Here is a 22,868-nt window from a genome sequence, read left to right as displayed (position 1 = left end):
CGGCGAGGAACAGGGTTTTAGCACTCCAAAAGTGACTTAAATACAGGTTCGGATATCAGTGGAGGAAATTATTGAGAGGGGCAGCCACTAATACAACAGGAGGTCCACAGAGTGCATGCACGTGGCTTCACCAAAACAATGCCGGAGCCGTCCCTGAGTCCCGGAGGAATACACACTTGCCTGAACACGGTGCGGGATTATTTTTAAAGAGATACACGTACTCGTAGTGAGTACGGAAAGTGTGCACTCGCGATTCCGTGAGAGTAAATTTATAATACGCTCGCAGTCCTGCGAGAGTTATTTTACACGTGCAAATGCGCACGGAATCCTACACGTGATTATGTGGAAGCACGGGAGGAAAATACACTCGCGATTGTGCGAGGAAATAAAGTACTTGTGCAAATGTGCACGGAAAGAAAATACACCCGCGATTCTGCGAGGATTAATTTTACACGCGCTCATATGGAGCGCGGAAAGTTATACATGCATATGTGCACGAAAAGTATAAATATACTCGCAATCCTGCGAGAAGTTTTACTTACACACGTGGCGGCAAGGCAAGCGCAGTTCCCATCGCGGGGAGGGGGGCTCTCGGCGGCAGCATCTCGCTCGTGCTCTGAGACACCCGCGGCAAAATGGGCGGAGTCTCGACGAGAGTCCCGTTTTTATACTGGCTGATCAGATCTGACTGTAGGCACTCTAGAAGCTTCTCTGCACCCCCCACATTGGCTGTGGGTGCCCCTGAAGCCTCCAAACATCCCCCACACTGGGTGCGGCTCAGTGTGCCTTGGCACTCCCTTCTTCTAATGTCCCAGGAGCCAGGGTGCTCTGGGCCAAACAAAAGAAGCTGTTAGCCTCAAGTAGCAGAGGAAGAGGGAGATGTGCCATACTGAAGGAGGGAGGGGGGTTGCAATCTGCCACAGACATCTTTCTGGGAGGATGGAGGCAACTGAAGTTGGTTGAAAAAGCTCCCCTGATGCCAGTGGGGTTGGGATTTGTCCCCAGGCTCCGGGCAGAGAAGCAGAGCAGCAAGAAGCAAAACCTCTTCTATTAATAAATGACATGGGTTATCAGCTGGTGTGGAGTGAGCCCCAGGAGACACCCAGGGCAGATGTTCCTTCATACTGACGTGCCAACCAGCCCAGCCCAACTGTCTCCTTAACAGAAGTCACCCCATGACCATACTGCTTGGAAAGTACCAGCTTCCCAGTCAAGCTACATCAGTCCCTTCCCTTTGCTTCCCCTGACAACACATCCAGAGCTATTCTGAAACAAGAGCCACTGGCAGACTGGTGGGGACCGGGCTTTAGGGCTCCAGCTCAGGAGAAGATGGATGATCCCATGTGCTTCTGAGCTGTCAACATTTCCCAGAGGAAACTCATGGTGTTCCACATTTTACTACCTTTATATATCAGGGTGACATTACAGGAGACTTTATTTCTTTCTGCAATAGGTAGCAAACCAGAAACACAAGTACAGCAAGAATGACAAGCACAGAAGAGAAGCAAACATAGAATATCATATATCATTTTGGTTGGAAGAGACCCTCAAGATCATTGAGTCCAACCATTAACCCAACCCTGGAACTAACCCATATCCCTAAGAACCTCATCTCCGTGTCTGTTCAACCCCTCCAGGGATGGTGACTCCACCACTGCCCTGGGCAGACTCTTCCAATGCCTGACAGCCTTTTCCAGGAAGAAATTGTTCCCAAGATCCAACCTCAACCTCCCCTGGCACAACTTGAGGCCGTTTCCTCTCATCTTGTTGCTTGTTCCTTTGGAGCAGAGCCTGACTCTCCCAGGCTCCAACGTACTTTCAGGCAGTTGCAGAGAGCGAGGAGGTCTCCCCTCAGCTTCCTGTTCTCCAGGCTGAACCCCCCAGGTCCCTCAGACGCTCCCCATCACACTTTTGCTCCAGCCCCTTCCCCAGCTCCATTCCCTTCTCTGAACTCGCTCCAGCACCTCATTGTCTCCTCAGCCACATTTAGATACTGCATCTCACAATACAAGGTAGAAGTTGAGCCCACACAAGCTCTGCAGCTTCTAAGTCCCATGGGAGCCTCCAGCTCCGAACAGCACCTTCAGCATCCCTGGTTGACACCAGAAACAGAACTGGTACCTTCAGCATGATACCAGGCTCTTTGAGCACCAAGTCATCAACAGTGTCCCCAACTCTGCCCAAAGGTGGTTTTTCTGGAATAAAAGCAAAGGCCACACAAATAGGTTATAGTTTTGGGTTTTTTTCCTAAGATATCATTAAACTCCACAAGCAGGCAGCGCCTCATCATCCCACAACACGTTCAATGTGAAGGAAGGCTGCGGTGGGGTGGGAAACGATGGGAAACCTGACAGGCTCCCGAGCTTCATTTGAGACCCGGTGTTTGCAGCATGGGCTGCATTTCATCTTTTCATAAGTAGCTCTTACCAGAAAACATGACCAAAAAGGGGGCATTTCAAGGCAGAAAAGTTGGCCTCCAAATGTAATATATATATATACATTTTTAAAAATCTTTTTTGAGCAACTCTTCTGGGGAGCAAGTCCTGCAGAGGCAATACAGTACAATGTGCTCTCCTAAATTAGTTTCCAGGTACTCGGGATGCTTTATTATTCATTTCCTCCAAATGTTAGGTAATGTCTTTCGCCCCTTTCCAAGTCTATCCGAGGGGTCATTGATGCATCATGGGACTTGAAAGTTGAGGGTCTAAAGCAGCATTTCTTTTAAGTTCTCTCTTTGATCAAGTGTGTTCTGTTGCCTTCACGAAAACTCACACAATGGCACGAGAGTCTTGACCCGCTTCACGTCTGATGGGTGGAAATCTCATGCGGAGGATTAAACAGCCCCTCCTAGCAATACAGCTTAAATACTTATGGCTCTGTTCAAGCAAATATTACCCAGGGGTCTGCCAGGCCGCTGAAAAGCTGCAGAAATTGGCTCCACCGATGGCTGATCAATTCAGCGGTGAGGAACGACCCCGCTGCATTAACTCCCCTTTTCATTTCACCCTGCATGAGCCAGGGTCTGGAGGTAACCGTGGCAGGAGGTGAGAGCCAGTTGAAGCCAGATTAGTTTTCTTTATATAAAGGTTTGTTTTTTTTTTTTTAAATGTGTGTGTGTGACCATGAATGTCATTATGTGGATCTGCAAAAGAGGGAAAGTAGTGACATTAGGGCAGAGGCGCAGAAATCAGGGAGGTTTTTTGTCTTATACGTGGCAGTGTTGTCGCATCTTCTGGAGAAGTGAAATTTGTAGCTTTTTAAGACACTGCAAACATCTCAGATAACCAAGTCTCTGCCACCGCTGAAGGTATGTGGACTTTGGTGGGTCACTTTACACCATCCAGCATCTGTCTCCTCCACATTTTAACCAGAATTAATAGCTCTTGTTCCATAATAATTCACCTTTTTTTAATGTTTACGCTACGAGCGTGATAATTTAGAGGTGGCTCCTGCCCAATAATATGCAAGACCCAGGACAAGGATGTAAAGTGAAACTTATCCTTGCAAAACCAAACATATTCCAGTAGAAAATTAAATGTTTTTGTCCTTTAGACAATGGCATTGACATGTTTCTACAAAACTACCAGGTTGCTACTTTAGGATATTCATCTCCTCTTATCAATCTCCTCTTGACAGGTTAGAACTAGGAAAGATTTTTTTAAAGATTGATCTTGAAATGCAGGGGTAAAATTCAATGTAAGGGCTGAAGAGCTAAATGGGTTGAAGCTGTTTGGATTTACCTTGCGTGTCTTACAACCTAAGAGCAAAAGATATCTCTAGGATGAGTCAGAAAAGGAGCGTTCAGAGTATTTGGGGAGATGTTTGTAACAGAGATAGGTCCTTTTTTTATGTGCCCTCTTGCCTGCAATCCCACCTGTCAGCTGAAAATATGATCAGGGTCTTGATAACCCCAACGTTTCACTGGGAAAATTATTTCATATTCTGTAAAAAAAGGAATAAGCTGATTTTGCATGAGCAAAACCTAGATATGCCTCTCCTGACATCAGCAAAACATTCAGCAGTAGTTCTGGAACCCGTAAAGAGGGGAACACATGTGTGACTGTAGCCCCCTGGCTCTGCCATGTGTGTGATTCCAGCAGGATTAGCTCGAAAAGTGAATTTGATCCATAGGGACACAATCTCCCATCCTGTCCGCTTCATTCAGGATGCTGCAAACCCCTGGAGGGCAAGCATGAGCCTGATTCCCAGAGATGCTGAGCATCTCTCCCATCGCTGGTACAGCCGCGGCAGCACCAGGTAACAAAAATAATATGAGAAAGTCTCGGTTCTCACATGACCCACCTGGTCAGGAGGCTTTTTAGGAGCCCTCTGAAGCATCCTTATTAAAATACCATCCAGAGAGCCGAGGTTTTTGCCCTACGTGTGAGCAGTTCGGCACTGCTCTGCCCGAGGGGACTTGACAGGTCATTATTTTGTGTCCTACGAATTCTACAAACCGATAAGGGAACTCCAATAATGTGATGGTTTATCAGTTTGTAGGTTGGAAAAGGAAATTCTTTCAATTGAGATAACAATTCCATTCCTTTCTGGCAAACGAGGGTTTTTGCTTCATTCAGGGACTCTGGCAGAAGCGGAGCCAGGACAAGGATGGAATCCATCACTCAAGAGTCAACAGAAAGATGGTGTTGCTGCCGAGAGCAGCATCTGCACAATTTGTAAGGAGCCCGAAACTGCTCCTTTGAGAGAGAGAGAGAGAAAGAAAAAAAGAAGCAAAACTGCCAGAGAAACAAAATCTATTTGTAACCCCCAGGCAGAGTTGAAGCAAGGCAGCTGGCGCAGGAGTGCCAAAATGATAATGGAGCATGATGCATGGTTCACAGGATTATTAGATCCCCTCCAACTCAAATATGCTGAGGAGCCAATTATTTAATACTAAGGACAGTGCAAACAGATGTTAAATAAGCTGGTTCACTCCAGGATTGTAGGAGCTCAAGGGACCAAACCCCCACTGGTGTAAATCAGCATTACAAAATACCCGGTGCTTCTGATACACACTGGTCCCTGCAGTTATTGCCATCTCTGCCAGATGTGCAGGGGTGCATGGAGAGGGGAAACAGCTGGATTTTGGGGAGGGATGGGTGCAAGGGCTCGCCAGGGAGCGGGGACACGATCTAACACCTCCAAGCTGGTGATCGCACCCTTCCAGACTCCCTTGTTCACAGGCCAGGGGGTTGCTGTTCTTGGGGAGATAAGCTGAGCTTATTTTCTAGCTGATTGCAGAGAGGCAGCAGGGAGGGAGTGGGAGGTGTGGGAGCAAGAGAGGAGTTTGGTCTCTGCTCTGGACCATGATTAAGCACCTGTTTTGGAGTCAGGGATGATACCTGGGAACAAAGAATCAGTTTTTTAAATGTCTAAAGAAGAGTCCTTCCCAAAACTACTTCTCTATGTCACCTTCTCCTTTCATCTAAGCTCATATCTACTATAAGGAGATGAGTCTTACAATATGCATCTCCCAACAATCCACTCACCACCACTGCTCCCGCACGTCCACGTAGTCCAGGCTACAGCACAGACCCAAAAACAGATATGAGGAAGAAATGTTTTACACTGAGGGTGTAGAAGCAGCAAGGGTTAAACCCAGGACAAGAAAGTGACACGCAGGACTCGGGGATGAAGCACTTGATCAAAGGGTAGCTCAGAATTTATTTAAAAATAAACTAGAAAGTAGAACTTCCAGGTAGTTGCCACTGTAATAACAATGCAGACAATGGAGCCATGGTGTTGTTAAGGTTACTGGATTTTCCTAACAGCTGTATTTAATTTACTTAAAACATGCAAAGCCATCAGGTCAGATCCCATTAGCAGAATCATTCCAAGAGCTTGGTCAGCCCAGCACTGCAGAAACACTGAGAGCAAAACAAAATGCAAAATTCCCCTGAAGAAGTGAGAGAGATTCATTGCGACGGCCAACATCAGCGTGCGTTGCCTTCCCCTTCGGCCATGGTAGATGCCAGATGGTCGGTCGTAGAATCATTTTGGTTGGAAGAGACCTTCAAGATTATGAAGTCCAACTGTTAACCCAACCCTGGCACTGACCCATGTTCCTAAGAACCTCATCTCTGCATCTGTTCAACCCCTCCAGGGATGGTGATTCCACCACTGCCCTGGGCAGCCTGTTCCAATGCCCGACAACCCTTTCCAGGAATAAATTGTTCCCAATATCCAATCTCAACCTCCCCTGGCGCAACTTGAGGCTGTTTCCTCTCGTCCTATCGCTTGTTGCTTTTCTACATTCATTTAATGTGGGCTCAACACTCTCTCCACCGAAGGGAACATCAAGGTTTCATCCACTATTCCTGGCTCCTACCAGCTGAATTCTATTTCTAAAATTAGCATCCTGAAATAGTTAATTGCTAGAACAAAAGATGTTAGATCATGTTTTGGTCCCATGATAAATTCTTCTGCAGCCACCTACAAACACCTTAGAGTCAAGCACAGAATGAAGCTCAAACATATCATGTTCTACTAAGTCCTACCCAGCAGAACAATGCAGCTTTAACCCACATTGTTACCAAGGGACAGAGCTGAAGACACAGACAGAGCAGAAGATACCATGGGTTACCTTCTGCACATGGCCCTGATACAAAGTCATTCCTACAGAAAACAGGAAAAAAAGAAGAGAGAGACAAGAGGAGAGGAGAGGAGAGGAGAGGAGAGGAGAGGAGAGGAGAGGAGAGGAGAGGAGAGGAGAGGAGAGGAGAGGAGAGGAGAGGAGAGGAGAACAGGAAAAGAATGGAAAAGGAAAAGAGAAAAGAAGAAAAAGAAAAAAAGAAAGGAAAGGAAAGGAAAGGAAAGGAAAGGAAAGGAAAGGAAAGGAAAGGAAAGGAAAGGAAAGGAAAGGAAAGGAAAGGAAAGGAAAGGAAAAAGGAAAGGAAGGGAAGGGAAGGAAAGGAAAGGAAAGGAAAGGAAAGGAAAGGAAAGGAAAGGAAAGGAAAGGAAAGGAAAGGAAAGGAAAGGAGAGGAAAGGAAAGGAGAGGAAAGGAAAGGAGAGGAAAGGAGAGGAAAGGAGAGGAAAGGAAAGGAAAGGAAAGGAAAGGAAAGGAAAGGAAAGGAAAGGAAAGGAAAGGAAAGGAAAGGAAAGGAAAGGAAAGGAAAGGAAAGGAAAGGAGAGGAAAGGAGAGGAAAGGAGAGGAAAGGAGAGGAAAGGAGAGGAAAGGAGAGGAAAGGAGAGGAAAGGAAAGGAAAGGAAAGGAAAGGAAAGGAAAGGAAAGGAAAGGAAAGGAAAGGAAAGGAAAGGAAAGGAAAGGAAAGGAAAGGAAAGGAAAGGAAAGGAAAGGAAAGGAAAGGAAAGGAAAGGAGAGGAAAGGAAAGGAGAGGAAAGGAAAGGAGAGGAAAGGAAAGGAAAGGAAAGGAAAGGAAAGGAAAGGAAAGGAAAGGAAAGGAAAGGAAAGGAAAGGAAAGGAAAGGAAAAAGGAAAGGAAAAAAGGAAAGGAAAAAGGAAAGGAAAAAGGAAAGGAAAAAGGAAAGGAAAAAGGAAAGGAAAAAGGAAAGGAAAAAGGAAAGGAAAGGAAAGGAAAGGAAAGGAAAGGAAAGGAAAGGAAAGGAAAGGAAAGGAAAGGAAAGGAAAGGAAAGGAAAGGAAAGGAAAGGAAAGGAAAGGAAAGGAAAGGAGACTTATAAATCCTGCAGATAACACCATGATCGATCAGTAGTGGCAAGACATTAACTTTCACTCTTGAGGAGACACCCAAATGATAACACCTGTAGCCACGCCACTCCCGAGCTATCAGTCTTGTCACTCGTGAAGATAAATCTATCTGACCTCAACCATCATCCTACGCCCCTCAGGCTTCCTCACTCCAAAGCCTTGTAGATATCAGCAGAGATCAGGAAAATCACACCTAATAATCAATGGAGTGTGCATAACAAGGCTCACATGGAAAACATTTCCTTCCAGTATGTGAAAATAATTCTGCAGAGCAGGGGAAAAAAACCCAACATGGTAGGCTTGAAGGCCAGTCTGCAGGGAAAGCGCTACATGTCAGTGACAACTGTGGAAGGACAAAAATCAGCTACCAAAACCTCAAGGAGCTGTCATACACAGGAAAATGTAAGTTAATTAAAGCCACTTAAAGAAATACATCTGGGACAGGGGCATGGGATGTCGGGAAGGAGAATTAAGTGATATTAAAAGCTCCAACAGATGGTGAATCCTAGATAGGAGGCAAGGAAACCCTGTTCTTCTAAATCCAGACAAGCCCCTCGCCCCGGAAACGTGCCAGGGAGAGCCCTGGGCTACACCTCACCATCAGGTACCGCATCTTCTGCAGCCCCAACAGGGGCATCCAGGCTCAGCAGGTCTGCCCCTCCACTGGAAAACACCATCAAGGCTCCACTGATGCTCTCCTAGACCAACCAGTGCTGGTTTTGGATTATAAATCCATTTCTTGCCTTCCTAACATCTCTCTTGTCCCTACTGCACCGTTCAGCTGAAACGAGAACCACGGGTAAAGCATCTGTCTAGCAAAGCGTGTGAGGATATAAACCCACCTCAAACACACCACCAGGACCAACATCACCTCCACCTTCAGCCCTGGTCCTCCTCCAAGCACGGTGTCCCCGGAGCCTCCAGAATTGACTTAGAATAGAATCAAAATCGTTTTGGTTGGAAAAGACCCTCAGGATCATCGAGTCCAACCATAACCTAACTCTGGCACTAACCCATGTCCCTAAGAACCTTGTCTAAACACCTTTTAAACACCTCCAGGGATGTTATCTCCACCACTTCCCTGGGCAGCCTGTTCCAATGCCCGACAACCCTCTCCATTAAGAATTTTTTCCCAATGTCCAATCTAAACCTCCCCTGACGCAACTTGAGGCCATTTCCTCTTGTCCAACACCCTCCATGCTACAACCTCCTTTCAGGTAGTTGTGGAGACTTGCCTCCTACTATCCTCAAAAGATGAGTACATGTTACTCACACCAGCCATTGCTAATATAAAAGCACAACAAGAAAGATTTGGACAGGCTCTGTGCAAACAGTACACCCTGTGTGACTTATATGCACAACAGCTTTGAATTTAGATGCCTTGAAGCTCAGGAACACAGGATGCTTGAAAGTTGCTTTGAGTTGTTTCAAGTTACTTTGTTTTGACCTTATGGCTCCACCACACAAGACTTTATTTTTATTGCCATCAGCTCCCAAAAAAACTTAAAATGTTGGGTCTTTACATATTCCTTAGAGCATTAATTCAGAAGCGGTACCAAAATACCCACACAAGGTTGGGTCATCATAGAGAACACACCACTCAACCAGCCCTTTGAAACAGCCTTGCTTGGAAAACAGCCCCGACCAGCCTCAGCACGAGGCAGATGGGAGGGGAAACAGCAAAGCCATCTGTGCACCATCAAACTGGAATGACAGTATGTGAGACCGCTGCCTGCAAGAGGAAATCTTGCCATGACATCAGCCCAACCCAGTTGGAGCACATGTGGCACGGAAACACACATGGAGGAGAAAGGAAAATCCAGGTTTCCAACACATCTCTCTCTGCTTCCCATCCTCCTTTCTCTGCTGGGATGCAGGAGATTCAATGAACCCAATGACAGCAAAGCCAGGAGGACACTGGAACCTGGTCATCTTGGTTAGGAGAGATCCCATGTAGCGAAGGACACAGGTCACACAGGAGAAGGTCTGAGATCTTCCTCACTCCAGAGCTCATTTTCTAACCCCAAACCATTTGCTGCAAGCCTTTTACTCCAACCCTGGGTATGATTATCATAGAATCATAGAATAGTTTGGGTTGGAGGGACATTCAAAGCTCACCCAGTCCAACCCTTGACATAAGCCAGATCAGGTTGCTCAGAGTCCCGTCCAGCCTGGTCTGGGACATCTCCAGGGATGGGGCATCTACCACCTCTCTGGGCAACCTGGGCCAAGGTCTCACAACCCTCAGGGTCAAAAATTTCTTACTCATGTCCAGCCTGAATGATTAACTCATCTCAAGTGTCCACGGCTCTGCAGAGAACATCACAGCCTGGGCTTTCCAAATATAGCCTGGCACAGCATTCCCCTCCCTGCCCGTGGCTCTAGACAAGGCGGCCAAGCCTCTCCACCCATGTCCCCATACCCTTCCCTCTCAAGGGCTCCTTCCTCAACACAACCCAGCTGCCTACCCCCACCCGCCCTGGGCTGACAGATTTGTGCAGTCCCCTTAGGGTGGAGTACGTCCATTTATTTCCTCTTTTCCAAAAAAAAAAAAAAAAAAAAAGAAAAAAGGAATATAAAAAAAGCAATTAACCTTTTCCTCCCTTTGCAAGGGGTAAGAAACATCCCTGCCACAGAAATGGTTTCGGGACTACAAGATCTGCTCAGGCAGCTGTGCCAGTGCTATTCTGGTTTAGCTAAAATTAAAGAGCTGGAGTCATATGTGGGCCTTCATGAAAACTGTCCCAGAGACCACAAGATTAGAAGACCAGGTGGTGACCTGAGAGGCCAAGGTCTATTCCCAGCTGCGCTTGGGGATTGTCATGTGAGTCACAACATGTTTCTCCACCTCCGTTTCTGCAAAGATAAAAGAAGGGCAGAGAAACTGAGCCCATCAAAAGCACAGACCTACACGTGAAGGACCTGCAGGTCCATAGGACCAGATAAATCCACAGGACCAGACACCAATATTGCTGCGCTCCTGGGAGGATGAAGTAGCTCAGTCACTTCTGTTTTGGAGGCTAAAGCATAGAGACACTTGCCCAGTCCTTCAAGCCAAGCTGCCTGATCTTCTAGGTGATCACAAGATGAGAAGATCCACAGGTACACCTAGGGACTTCTGTAGTTTCAAGAAGGAAAGAATAATCTCATCTCACAGATAGAAATCACAGCTGGGTCTTCACAGAATCACAGAATCATAAAATCATAGAATAGTTTGGGTTGGAAGGGACCTTCAAAGCTCATCCAGTCCAACCCCTTGCAATAAGCAGGGACATCTTCACCCAGATCAGGTTGCTCAGAGCCTAGCCTGGGATGTCTCCACCACCTCTCTGGGCAACCTGGGCCTGTGTTAAGAAAAAATACTCCCATCTCCCACTCTGTCCTGGGTCCTTCCAGCCACTAGAGACCTAGCAGCACTAAAAAAAACAGGAAAACACAGAATAACCCCAGCATCCCGGCCATCATCCCCTCTCCCATCATGAGCACGTCCTCCAAGCAGGTCCTCCTCCGCTGGCCCTGCTACCTATTGTTGAGCACAAAAAGACCACTCCACCGGCCATCACCGTGCAGCTCATTACTCTGCAAAGGGTTTTGAAATGCTCTTGTGTCGGGGATTGGCTCAAGGAGCACAGACATGAGTCCACCAAGCAACTGTACGAGCAGAGCCCATTTTAGTTGACATAAGTAGGCCTTAGTTAGCTTGTCTATTAGGCCGTGGGAAAGGGGGGAACGGAAAAGTACTAACTAAGGCAGGGTCAGGATATCCTTGAAGAGATAAGAGTCAGAAGAATGCGGGATGCGCATAGCTAGCTAAACCCAAGTAGGTGGAGTAAGTAAATGTAACCTTTTAGTGCTCAGCCTATTAGATAGAGACAAGTATGCATAATTATGGTATTTGGTATAAATGCACGCTATCTCGGGCAATAAAGTTGAAGTATGCTTTATCACTCATATTGAGTCGGCTGCATTTCTTCCTCCGTCCGCTCAGGTCTGGAACTCTGATGGGATTTCTCTCCGCACTCTTGAATATGAAAGATGCTCCATCGGACCAAATTCAGCTCCATTTGCTGTTACAATACAAGAACATTTCTTTTGTCTATGCCTTTTGATGGTGCCCAATTGTTGCTCTCAGTCAGGATTTTGGAGTCATTAGGTGGAATTAGTAAAGTTTCCACTATTGCTGTCAGACTTTTTCAGGGCTCTGTTCTCGGGCTACAAAGAGTCGATGAGAAGTTGTCATGCTTTTGCCGAGCTGGATGCACGGCAGGGAGCATTTTGGGGGGAGCAGACAGTCTGCTTGACTCCGCTCTCCCGTTACAGTCACTGGGAAATGCAGCTGATGACAAGATACTGTGGGTGGTCACAGTGGGGCTGGTGCTTCCCAGCCAGGAGGGAACCTCTAGCCCCTTTTATTTGGTACCTCTGGTGGGACCAGGTGAAAGGCTTTGTTCAGTCCCATCCATATTTAGGCAGCACATCCCACAAAGTTCAGGTTTCTCTCCCAGAAATCCCCTGCTCCCCATTTCAAGGCACCAAGCCTGAAGAATTCACCTTTCTCTGGGTGACAGGGACCTTTTGTTGGCTGCCTTCATGGTGAAAACATCTGGATGTGCCTGACCTTGTCCTCCAACCTCTCGCTCATGTTACACCTTTCCAACTATATTAGAAAACTTCTTAGTATCGAGACACTTATTCTCTGAAGGCATTTATACGTGGAACATACCAGTTCCTCCCTACCCTGTACTCTCTTGGGATGCTCACTTGGACTTAGGAGGAATTTAGTGGTAGGGCATTTTCACTGGAGGATCTTAACCCATCTGGACCTGTACTCCTGCCTTGGCTGGGCACACTGGAGTAAGTCAATAAGATGAAACGGTCTCAAGTTGAGCCAGGGGAGGTTGAGGTTGGATCTTGGGAACAATTTCTTCCTGGAAAGGGCTGTTGGGCATTGGAACAAGCTGCCCAGGGCAGTGGTAGAGTCACCATCCCTGGAGAGGTTGAACAGACATAGAGATGAGGGTACTGGGGACACAAGTTAGTGCCAGTGTTGGGTTAATGGTTGGACTTGATGATCTTGAGGGTCTCTTCCAACCAAAATGATTCTATGACTCTACAATAAGTCAACTTGTAGGGGAAGGCTTGCAGATATATCAGGGAATACCACACCTCACGACACCCAGTTGGCCCAGTTTGGTGAAGTCCAATCTACAGGAATGGATGTGCATTTGCCATGGGAAGCCCAGGACAGAGGGACAGCAGATGCAGCTTTTCTCGTCCTCCACCAGCATCAATCAGGCTCAACACAGGAGCGGGTGCCCAAGGTCCTGCAGGCCAAGATCCCAGCTCTGAGGGCAACCAAGGGGTGTATGACATGGGGCACATATGGAGTTCTTCTCTGGGTATAAGCTCCTGGTGGCCAGCAAGAAGCTGAGATGCTTCTCTGTCCAGTGGCTGTACCTGCAGCACTGTGCTAACAGCCCTTGATGGACCTTTTGTCCACAAATTTCCCTAATTAATTGGTTTTTGAAGCCATTTATACTTTGGGCATCCACAGCATCCTGTGGCACTGAGGTCCGTGGTTTAAGTACATCCTCCTGTTTAAGGCCTCTGCCCAAAAGTTTCACATTTTTCCTCTACCTCATGTTGTGAGACACAACAAATGACTCCTCCCTATCAACCTTCACACCACGTAGGGCTTATATACCCCCCTTAGATACCACCTCAGCTCCTTCTCTTCCTGACTGAAGGGCTCAGTCTCTGCAGCCACTTTTCATGTCAAAGCTGTACCTTATCACTCTTCCTTGTCTCCCTTTCCATCCTACACCCATCACATCACAAGACCTCATGTGCCAAATGGGACATATTATACTTTTGGCTACTTCTTCGTCACCAGCATCCAGTGTGGTAGCAGATCTTGTGTCCCAATCCATTGCAATGAGGATGAGCTCCCAGCACCTCCACACAGGGAGAAGCAAATCCTCAGCTGTGGCCTTTCCCCAGCACGTGAATCAAGGCATGTCAGGTACATCCCGGTCCCCAAAATGCCACACACCCTGCAATAGGCTTAACTGGCATGGGGGTTAATCAAAAGAGGTCCCTTGGAAACTGATGGTGTAACAGGGCTGAAGACCAGGACTAGAGAGATGTGCACCTGTATGAGCTGAGAGGAAAAGTGGGTCCAACTACATTGCACACTTTCCAGATGTAATACAGGCTGCACCTATTCCATGATTCAAAGATTCCATGACAGATCATAGAATCACAGAATAGTTTGGGTTGGAAGGGACCTTCAAAGCTCAACCAGTCCAACCTCCTGCCATGAGCAGGGACATCTTCACTCAGATCAGGTTGCTCAGAGCCCTGTCCAGCCTGGCCTGGGATGTCTCCAGGACGGGGCATCCACCACCTCTCTGGGCAACCTGGGCCAGTGTTTCACCACCCTCAGTGTAAAACATTTCTTCCTTATGTCCAGCCTGAATCTCCCTTCCTTTATTTTAAAACCATCACTCCTTGTCCCATTGCAACAGGCCCTGCTAAAAAGTCTGTCCTCATCTTTCTTACAGGCCCCTTTTAAGTATGGGAAGACCACAATAAGGTCTCCCCAGAGCCTTCTCTTCTCCAGGCTGAACACCCCCAACTCTCTCAGCCTTTAATCTAATCATTTTTGTGACCTCCTCTGATAGAGGATTCATTCCTGTTCGTGTGTAAGAAGATCCAGCACATATATGAAGTTGCATGGGCTACACCCCATCTAACATTGCTATTTGGCCCCAAAGAGCCACCTTGGGTCCCAGGACCATGGTAGCTCCAACTCGCACCCACTGTGGCCATCCCACCACGGTTTCTGGATAAAATGTGGGCATTTGGCCACCACAACCCTGAAACAACCAACCTTATGGTTCCCAGGGAGTGAGAAGAAGAGTCCAGCACTGAAACCAACGCCTATGGCAGATCCTCATCTTTTATGGTGGATTTTACTTCCATTCCCTAAGGATTTCCCTGAAAATTATCTCATAGATCATCCCACCTAACACCAGCAATAGCATTTCCATTGAAACACACCCAAATCCAGGCAATTCACACCTCTCACCTTGCATTTTCTGAAGTAACACAGTACAATAAAACAGCCTGCTCACATTCCAGCCTAATCTAATAACAAATTTATGGCTTCTAATTTTAGCCCTAATCTTCCTTTACTATGGTTATGTGATTTCTAATTATTTTATCCCCAAGCCTTGCTTTGACGGATAGTTGTACCTTTTCCAATGCTTAGTGACTTGTAAAGTGCCTTAAAAATACGCTGATCGTTTCAGGTTCATTTTCAGTTCTTATGCAAATAATATTCTCATATATGGTTTCGCTGGGGAAATATTATTACTATTACTATTACTATTACTATTACTATTACTATTACTATTACTATTACTATTACTATTACTATTACTATTACTATTATTAAAATAATAATAATAATAATAATAATAATAATAATAATAATAATAATAATAATAATAATAATAATAATAATAATAATAACAATAAAGCAATACAATCTAAAAAAGGAAAGCTCTATTTTTTAGGGTGATCCCAATCCGATCCTGCAAACACCACATTTTCTCTTAAAAGTTGTTAAAGAGTTATCCAGATACAGATCTTCTAATAAGTCAGTGCCTTTGGCTTGGAATTTCTCCCAGAACATTTTGCCTTTATCTATCCTTATCTTCAGGTTACAACACATCGAAGAGCAATCGGCCAAGCTGAAAACTTGGGGGGACTTTGTGAGGGATGGCGTGAAGCCATAGCAGAGACACACTTGCCTTGATGCTTCCTGGGAGCGTTGCCCATCCAAATCTTACAAATTTATAGCAGCAAAACTCAACGCTCAGCTGAAGATGCATCGCAGGGTTTTAGGATGAACCTCCAGCCCAGGTTCCTCAACAGGCAGATGTTTTTTCTCCAACCTGAAGCAACCTTTTGATCCTCCAAATCGTTGACCTAGATCAAATCTGGATCTGATAGCATTAAATTTGCACAAAAAATGTTGGTGGGGAGAGGATGCTGCTTGCAGAGAGTTTCCAGATGTGGAGGCAGCTGCCTTGCCACTGGCTTGAAGGTCCTAATAGGACCTGCCACCAGCAGTAGAGTGGGGGACACAGACCCAGTGGATGTTTGGTGGGTTATTTCCTTCCCCAGGATTTACTTTGCACTCTGGTCAATTGGAAAACATCCATTTGACCTGTGACATTTTTGTTTTAGTTACTCTCTGAGTTTTGACAACCGTGGCTTAAACACAGAGCACATGAGCTTTGGCACCAAGAAAGCACTCCATCCCCACACATTCAGAGTGGACAGGGGAAAATATCACGACAGCCCTGATGGTGAATGTATTTATTCTTTCTCAGTCTTCATTTTTCTCGCTTCCACTTTCTGAGCCTATTTCACCATCTGTGTCTTCTCTCTCCCCAGTGGAAATGTGAGCTTAGCTCCCCACCGCAATATACAAGAGAGAAGGATACGGGTAGTTTGTTTTTTTAATTCACTGCACAATGCTGTGTATAGAGTTCCGGAGCTGCTCAATCACTTCAGTAATATCTTGTACACCTCCAGCTGACCAGACCATTCCTGCCAATGACTTAGCATATGCAGGTGGTGCACTATGTACAAATCTGCGCCACAGAGGTCGTGTACAATTGATTCTATCTGGGTCTGTCCCCTCTTGGCTGTCTGGTCCAAAATAGATGATCTCTCGCACAGTTAATTCTCTCAGGAACTGAATACCTATCTCCATAGTATTCCATTTCCCTAACTTGGATATACAATCTTCCTTGTAGGGAAATCTTACTTTCATAGCTGCCAGGAGTCGGGTCCAGAGAGTAGTGGCATTAGACTCTCTTGAAATTGCCCTATCAATGGTGGAATCTTTTGACAGAGATCCCAGCTGCCTGGCTTCACCACCTTCCAATTCAGTTATTTCTGCCCCATTGTCCCAGCATCAGAGCAGCCAGGTTAAAATATTCTCGCCTTCACGACAACTGAAGTCTTTTCTCATATCTCTCAGCTCACCTGGAGAAAAGGACCGAGTGGTGGTCACTTCATCTCCTCCCTGTCCTGATGGTGCCCCTTGGGTTGATGTTGGCCCTGTGCCATCATCTGCTGCATGGATAGTCTTTCTAGTGACTTTCTTACAACCGGCAACTGATGCTGATATGGGTTCACCATCATTTGAATCATTTCCAGAGTCCGAATGACTGTCACAGTGATTGCTGTGGTTACAGCAGCAACAGTGCCCAGTGTGTGAAGAAGGGGGGGCTGCCTTGTTAGCCTTTGAGGCTGGAGAAGTAATGTTCTCTGCAGTGACCTTGGCAGAGGAACTCTGCGGAGGAGCTGTAGCTTCAGCCTGTGAAGCTGCGGTTGGGGGGGCAGTGGCTGCAGAGGCAGCTTTTGCTGTTTTGCTCTTTCTCGAGCGGCTCGGAGTGCTTTTTGCTAAAGCTTCCGAAGACGCACCGCAAATCTCAGGACAACAAAGAGACGCAAACCTCCTGTTGAACGCCATTTCTCTTAACAGAAGCACAAACTGACACACATTCAGCAAACCAGATAACACCATCACAGTTCTATCAAAGCTCCAAGGATATTCAAAATTCTCTAAAACATTTGCGAACTGTCCTAGCGAAAAAACAAAAGTATTGTTACTCAGCCTTTCTAAAGATTCGCTCGACCAATTAGCAAACACAGAGCCATACTCCTCTTTAATCTCTCCTGGAGGCTTTTCAAGGTACAGTAGAAGCAAGTAGAAATTCATTAGCGGCTGCAGTATAATGAAATAAACCAGTGACAAACCACAGAGCATCATCATGACCATTGTCCAGTTCCTTGTTGTTATATAATGAATAATTCGATTTAAAAAGAAAGCCCAACACAGATATGGAATCAGTGAGCACAATGTAGAAAATAATTGATACAACTTATGCCATAACATCTTTAAATCAGTGTAATTCACTTTGCCTTAATACCACTAAATAATATCCAAAGCAAACAGACGCGCGAGTATCACAACTCTATGAGTTGTCACCATGCCAAGAAAATCGAAAGGTATGTCAGAGTAGTAGAAAAGCCAAAAATCTTCAAATCTACCCCTTTCTCTTTGCCCCACGTTGGGCGCCAATTATCTGTCGAGGGTTAAGATTGCGGGGTGACAATAAAACCCTGGCAGATGTATTGTTAACCCCCTCTTCCCCCCCCACTTCCCCCTTTTTGCCCCTCCCTCTCCCCCCTTCCCACTCAGGACAGGCGATCGGGAGGGAAAGAAGGACAGAGAGAAGAGAGTTGGAAAAATTAACAATGTTTTACTAATGCTACTAATAAGAATAGAGAAAATAATACAAAATATACAAAACCAATCTGGAAAGTCTCAGCAACTGCAGAGCTGGCAAACAAAGTCCTGGATTAGACTCTGCAGCCAACCGGAGCTGGATTCAGTCTCTCACTAGGCCTCAGTTCGCAGGGACAACTAGCAAGGTCCTCTCCTAATGTTGGCCATAAGCAGAAGGGAAAAAGCAAAGGCAAAAGGGACAAGATCCTCGTGATCTCCCACTTTTATATGAAGTATTTACGTGAATGGAATGCTATATACAGTTGGTCAGTTTCTTGGTCACTTGTTTCTCGTTGCCCCTCTCGCAAGATGTCCATCCATGCTTATCAATAAGTTTGCATTCCATTGCTATGTTTACCAAAACATGTGTCTGGTTCTCTAGGAAAATGCAATTAATATGAAGGCTTTAGCTGCCAGGCAAAATTCACTGAAAGAGAAACTTGTTTTTAACAAAACCAGGACAGGTGTCTAGAGGAAACTCCATTGCCAGACAGGCCTTCAACTGGGTCAACTCCTACAATGGGCAAGTGTACCATCTTGCGATTACTGCTAGTCTCCCTTTCTTCACCTAGGGCCACCAAATTAAGCTAGGAGGAGGTTCAAAACAAGAAGACAGAGATGGTTTTCCTGCAGCAAATGGTGGATCTGCAGAATTCCTTGCTGAAGGACTTGCGGGAACAAGTGTGGATGTGCTTCAGGAGAGACTGGATGATCCACTGGGTTAATAAACAACAGACTCACCACTGTAGGATCAGGAAATCCCTGTCACTGGAAACAGGTCTTCTTATGATGAGTTAGACCAAGAGCCTCATACCACATATTTCTTGCCATTGCCACCAAGAGTATTTGAGTTGCAGGTTACTTTTGGCCCCAAGCAAGGGGAGCATCACTGCACATTAGGAACTTGACTGGACATCAGAAGAGTTCCCACCTCAAATGGGTGGGAAATACAGGTTGTAGGAGGGATTTTACCAGTGGGGAAGTGTCACCCAGACACCGTGTAAAGAAATGCTGCACAGAAAAGCTGTGCCCAAGGTGGGAATCAAGCCCTGATCTCCTGACCCCCCTTCCATAGAACCATAGAATTGTTTTGATTGGAAAAGACCCTCCAAGACCATCGAGTCAACCATTAACCAAACACTGCCAAGTCCACGTCTAAACCATGTCCCTAAGAACCTCATTTCCACATCTTTTAAACCCCTCCAGGGATGGTGACTCCACCACTTTCAGTTTCTAGTGAAAGCCCTGTCCTTCATGGTTGATAGACACTGGCCCTGGCTGCCTTCCCTGTAGCATGTACACTGATGTATCTCAAGAAACATCTTTTTCCACATAAAAATCTTGCCCAGGCAGCAAATGGAAAGGTTAGATATTAATGGAGGAACAGTAACTCTTTGGGATAGTCAAAAATTCCAGATGTGTTCAACTTGACAACATTTGATGTGTGTGGGACACGCCACCAAAGGGAAGCAACACTCCTGTTCATGCACTCACAATGCTTACCTTCTCACAATGCTTACCTGCTCACAATGTTTACCTTCTCGATGTCTCAAAGTCTTATGAGGAGTGGTTGAGGGAAGTGGGACTGTTTAGTCTGGAGAAAAGGAGGCTGAGGGGAGACCTTATTGCTGTCTACAACTACCTGACAGGAGGTTGTAGCATGGAGGGTCTCTTCTCCCAAGTAGCAAGTGATAGGACGAGAGGAAATTGCCTCAAGTTGTGTCAGGGGAGGTTTAGATTGGATATTAGGAACAATTTCTTCCCGGAAAGGGTTGTTGGGCATTGGAACAGGCTGCCCAGGGCAGTGGTGGAGTCACCATCTCTGGAGGGGTTTAAAAGGCATTTAGATGAAGTTCTTAGGGACATGGTTTAGTGCTAGAGTTAGGTTATGGATGAACTCGATGATCCTGAGGGTCTCTTCCAACTGAAATGATTCTACGATTCTATGATGATCTTGTGATGCCACTTTTGGGTTGGGATCAATTTCAACCACTCTCAGCTTTCCCTGTGGATGTGCTACCAAGTAGGTCTTCCTCCAGGAAAATCCCAGACATAAACAAGCCATCCCTAGAGACAATGTGAGGAGGAACAAGGAATGAGCCTGCATTCCCCAGGACCATTTTTTTTTGGCCCAGTTGAGGCAGCAAGTTTGATGAACTCGAGTGATTAGGCACATATTCAGACATAAAATATTAACATGAGAACAAATTAGAGGTAGCTTGGCTGGCTGGGTTCCTACTTCGAATTCATTACATGCACTAAAAAAAATTTTTAAAAGTAGAAAAAAACTTTAAAAAAGGTTTTATCTTTTTAAGCATGTATGAAAAGGTATAAATTCCTGACCGATGGCAGCACTTGGCCTCACGGTGCTGGTAATTGGAACCAAAGCACTCCACTTCCCAGGCATCTTATTCATGACTGCGAGAAGGAAGCATTCAATATTTCATTAGGAAATTTCATCGCCGGAAAAAAATCCACCTTCCTTGCCTCTGAAGAAAAGCCAGAGGGTGAAGTTCTCTCCTCGACCACATTTTCAGCTTACAGCCAACCACATGGACTAAACAACTCCCAATTTTTCATGATGGTTTTCCTTAGATTTTTCATTTTTCACCCAATTCCAGACCTGGGACTTCATGGAAAGCAGATATATTCAAGGGCCATGGTGGCACAGGCTTGAACCCTCCTGTTGGACTCAGACTCTAAGCCCTAATCCAGACCTGAACACCAGAGTTTAATGCTCTCTTTGAGCACCAGGGATTGTTGGAAAGTAAGATGTGGGAAAGCAAGATGTGCGGTTCCAGCCACCTGGATGATAAAAGAAAGATCAATACTAACATGACCATCTGGACGGTCAAAGACATAATACTAACATAATAATATATAAAGGGCCTTGGACAGATTACTCTGAAGTATGTTCCTTGTAATTGTAAAAAGTTATAGCTCAGACTTGTGAGAATGGTATCTCGGGCCAGACAACCGCCCCCAAGTGCATGGGATGCGTGAATGTCCTTGGGCCGGGTCTGTGAATGAGTGGAAAAACAAGTGAGACAAGTATCACATGAGTTTAGTGTGTTTTTAACAACGATTAGTGGAAAAACACGTTTTGTAAACATCTTACTCCAGGCCCGTACCTGAAAATCCTATAAATTGTCAATGGTGAATAAAGAAAGCAGCCTAGGCCTAGGTCAGCTCTCTGCTTGGCCAGGCTCTGCGCTCCTTCCTGAACAAGATCTCTGCCTCTGTGTGAATTTCTGTCTGCGTCCTGGTATGCATCGTTCCTAATCGCCACAAGGGATCATGCTAAACCCCAACAAATCTCGGAGCAAATGAAATGCAAGAGTCTATTTTTGCACCTTTGTTGAGCCCCAACCAAAGATTTTCCTAGAACTCATTAACTGTGATGGCCAAAACACAATTCTACCCTGTTCCTCTCCTGTCTCTTCAAGGGCAGGATGGCAGTACTTGAGCTGCCACAGCTCTGATTGTCCTGTTGTTCCACAAAGTGGTTCCTCTCCAACAAATTGAATGCTGAGAGATACCAGTGAGAACCTCGGACAAAGGGACCAGTGTCTGTTTCTGGGATTATTAGAGGGAAGCAGAAAGAAGCCTCTTAAAGAGTCTTGGTGGCACTTAATGTGACAGTTGGAAATAATGGATAGGACAAAACAGAGCAATTATTTAAATTAGGCAACTCTCAGAAAGTGGTGTTCACTTAGGCTTCCAAAGGAGAATTGCTTTTTCTTAGAAATGCTGATGAATCTGTGTGCACTCCCCCTCCACAGCGTATACACACATACATCCCTTTTTCGGTACTCTATAGAGCATTTGTTCCATTTGCAAATGGACAACTGCATCCCTTCCATCAGGAGATGGAAAAGGTGTAAATGAGCAACATCAGCTGCATCTCATCAATCCTTAAACAAAATCAGTCTTAAATTTATATTTGCTGCCAAAAATTCAGGGACCTGTAGTTAGAGATTTATGTAGACATGTTCCAGAAATCATGACATATCTTCTCCAAAGTCACTTAGAGGAAAGGGGACTCATTGCTACTCAAGGGGTTTGACCCAGACAGAGTGACAAAGAAACTTTAATGCCATTTCATGCTAGGCCCAGCTTGATGGGACCAGTATGGGGTTAATTTATTCATTATTAAAAATAATACCACCAGCACAATTGGAGCAACACCACTGCTGAACCCAAGCAGTGAGAGCTCCGTCCCTTTGCTGTAGTTGTCCTACCAAAGCAGCATTTAAGTAGCCTTAGTGGTGGGTCCCTTATTTTTGCTGCCATCTCCATAGCTACTGCACAATGCACCCCTGCTTGCTGCCAGAACCCCAACAAGTCCACGTTGACCACAATGGCTTGATGTGCTTTGGGGCAGCCTTGAAATGACTGGTCTTGAGCAGACACTGCCAGGTACTACCAGTTGACAACATGTCGGTGGTGCTGCTTCTGCTCCCCTCATGCCAAGACCTGCCTGGGACTGTCTCTCCTCCTCCTCATTTCATCCAGGCACTGAGAATCATAGAATCACAGAATAGTTTGGGTTGGAAGGGACCTTCAAAGCTCATCTAGTCCAACCCCCTGCCACGAGCAGGGACATCCTCACCCAGGTCAGGTTGCTCATAGCCCTGTCCAGCCTGGCCTGGGATGTCTCCAGGGATGGGGCATCCACCACCTCTCTGGGCAACCTGGGCCAGGGTCTCACCACCCTCAGTGTCAAAAATTTCTTCCTCATGTCCAGCCTGAATCTCCCCTCCTTTAGTTTAAAACCATCACCCCTTGTCCTATCGCAACAGGCCCTGCTGAAAAGTCTGTCCCCATC

This window comes from Columba livia, chromosome W (assembly GCF_036013475.1).
Source record: "Columba livia isolate bColLiv1 breed racing homer chromosome W, bColLiv1.pat.W.v2, whole genome shotgun sequence".
In the NCBI taxonomy this organism is placed as follows: Eukaryota; Metazoa; Chordata; class Aves; order Columbiformes; family Columbidae; genus Columba; species Columba livia.
This window is presented reverse-complemented; position numbering follows the sequence as displayed.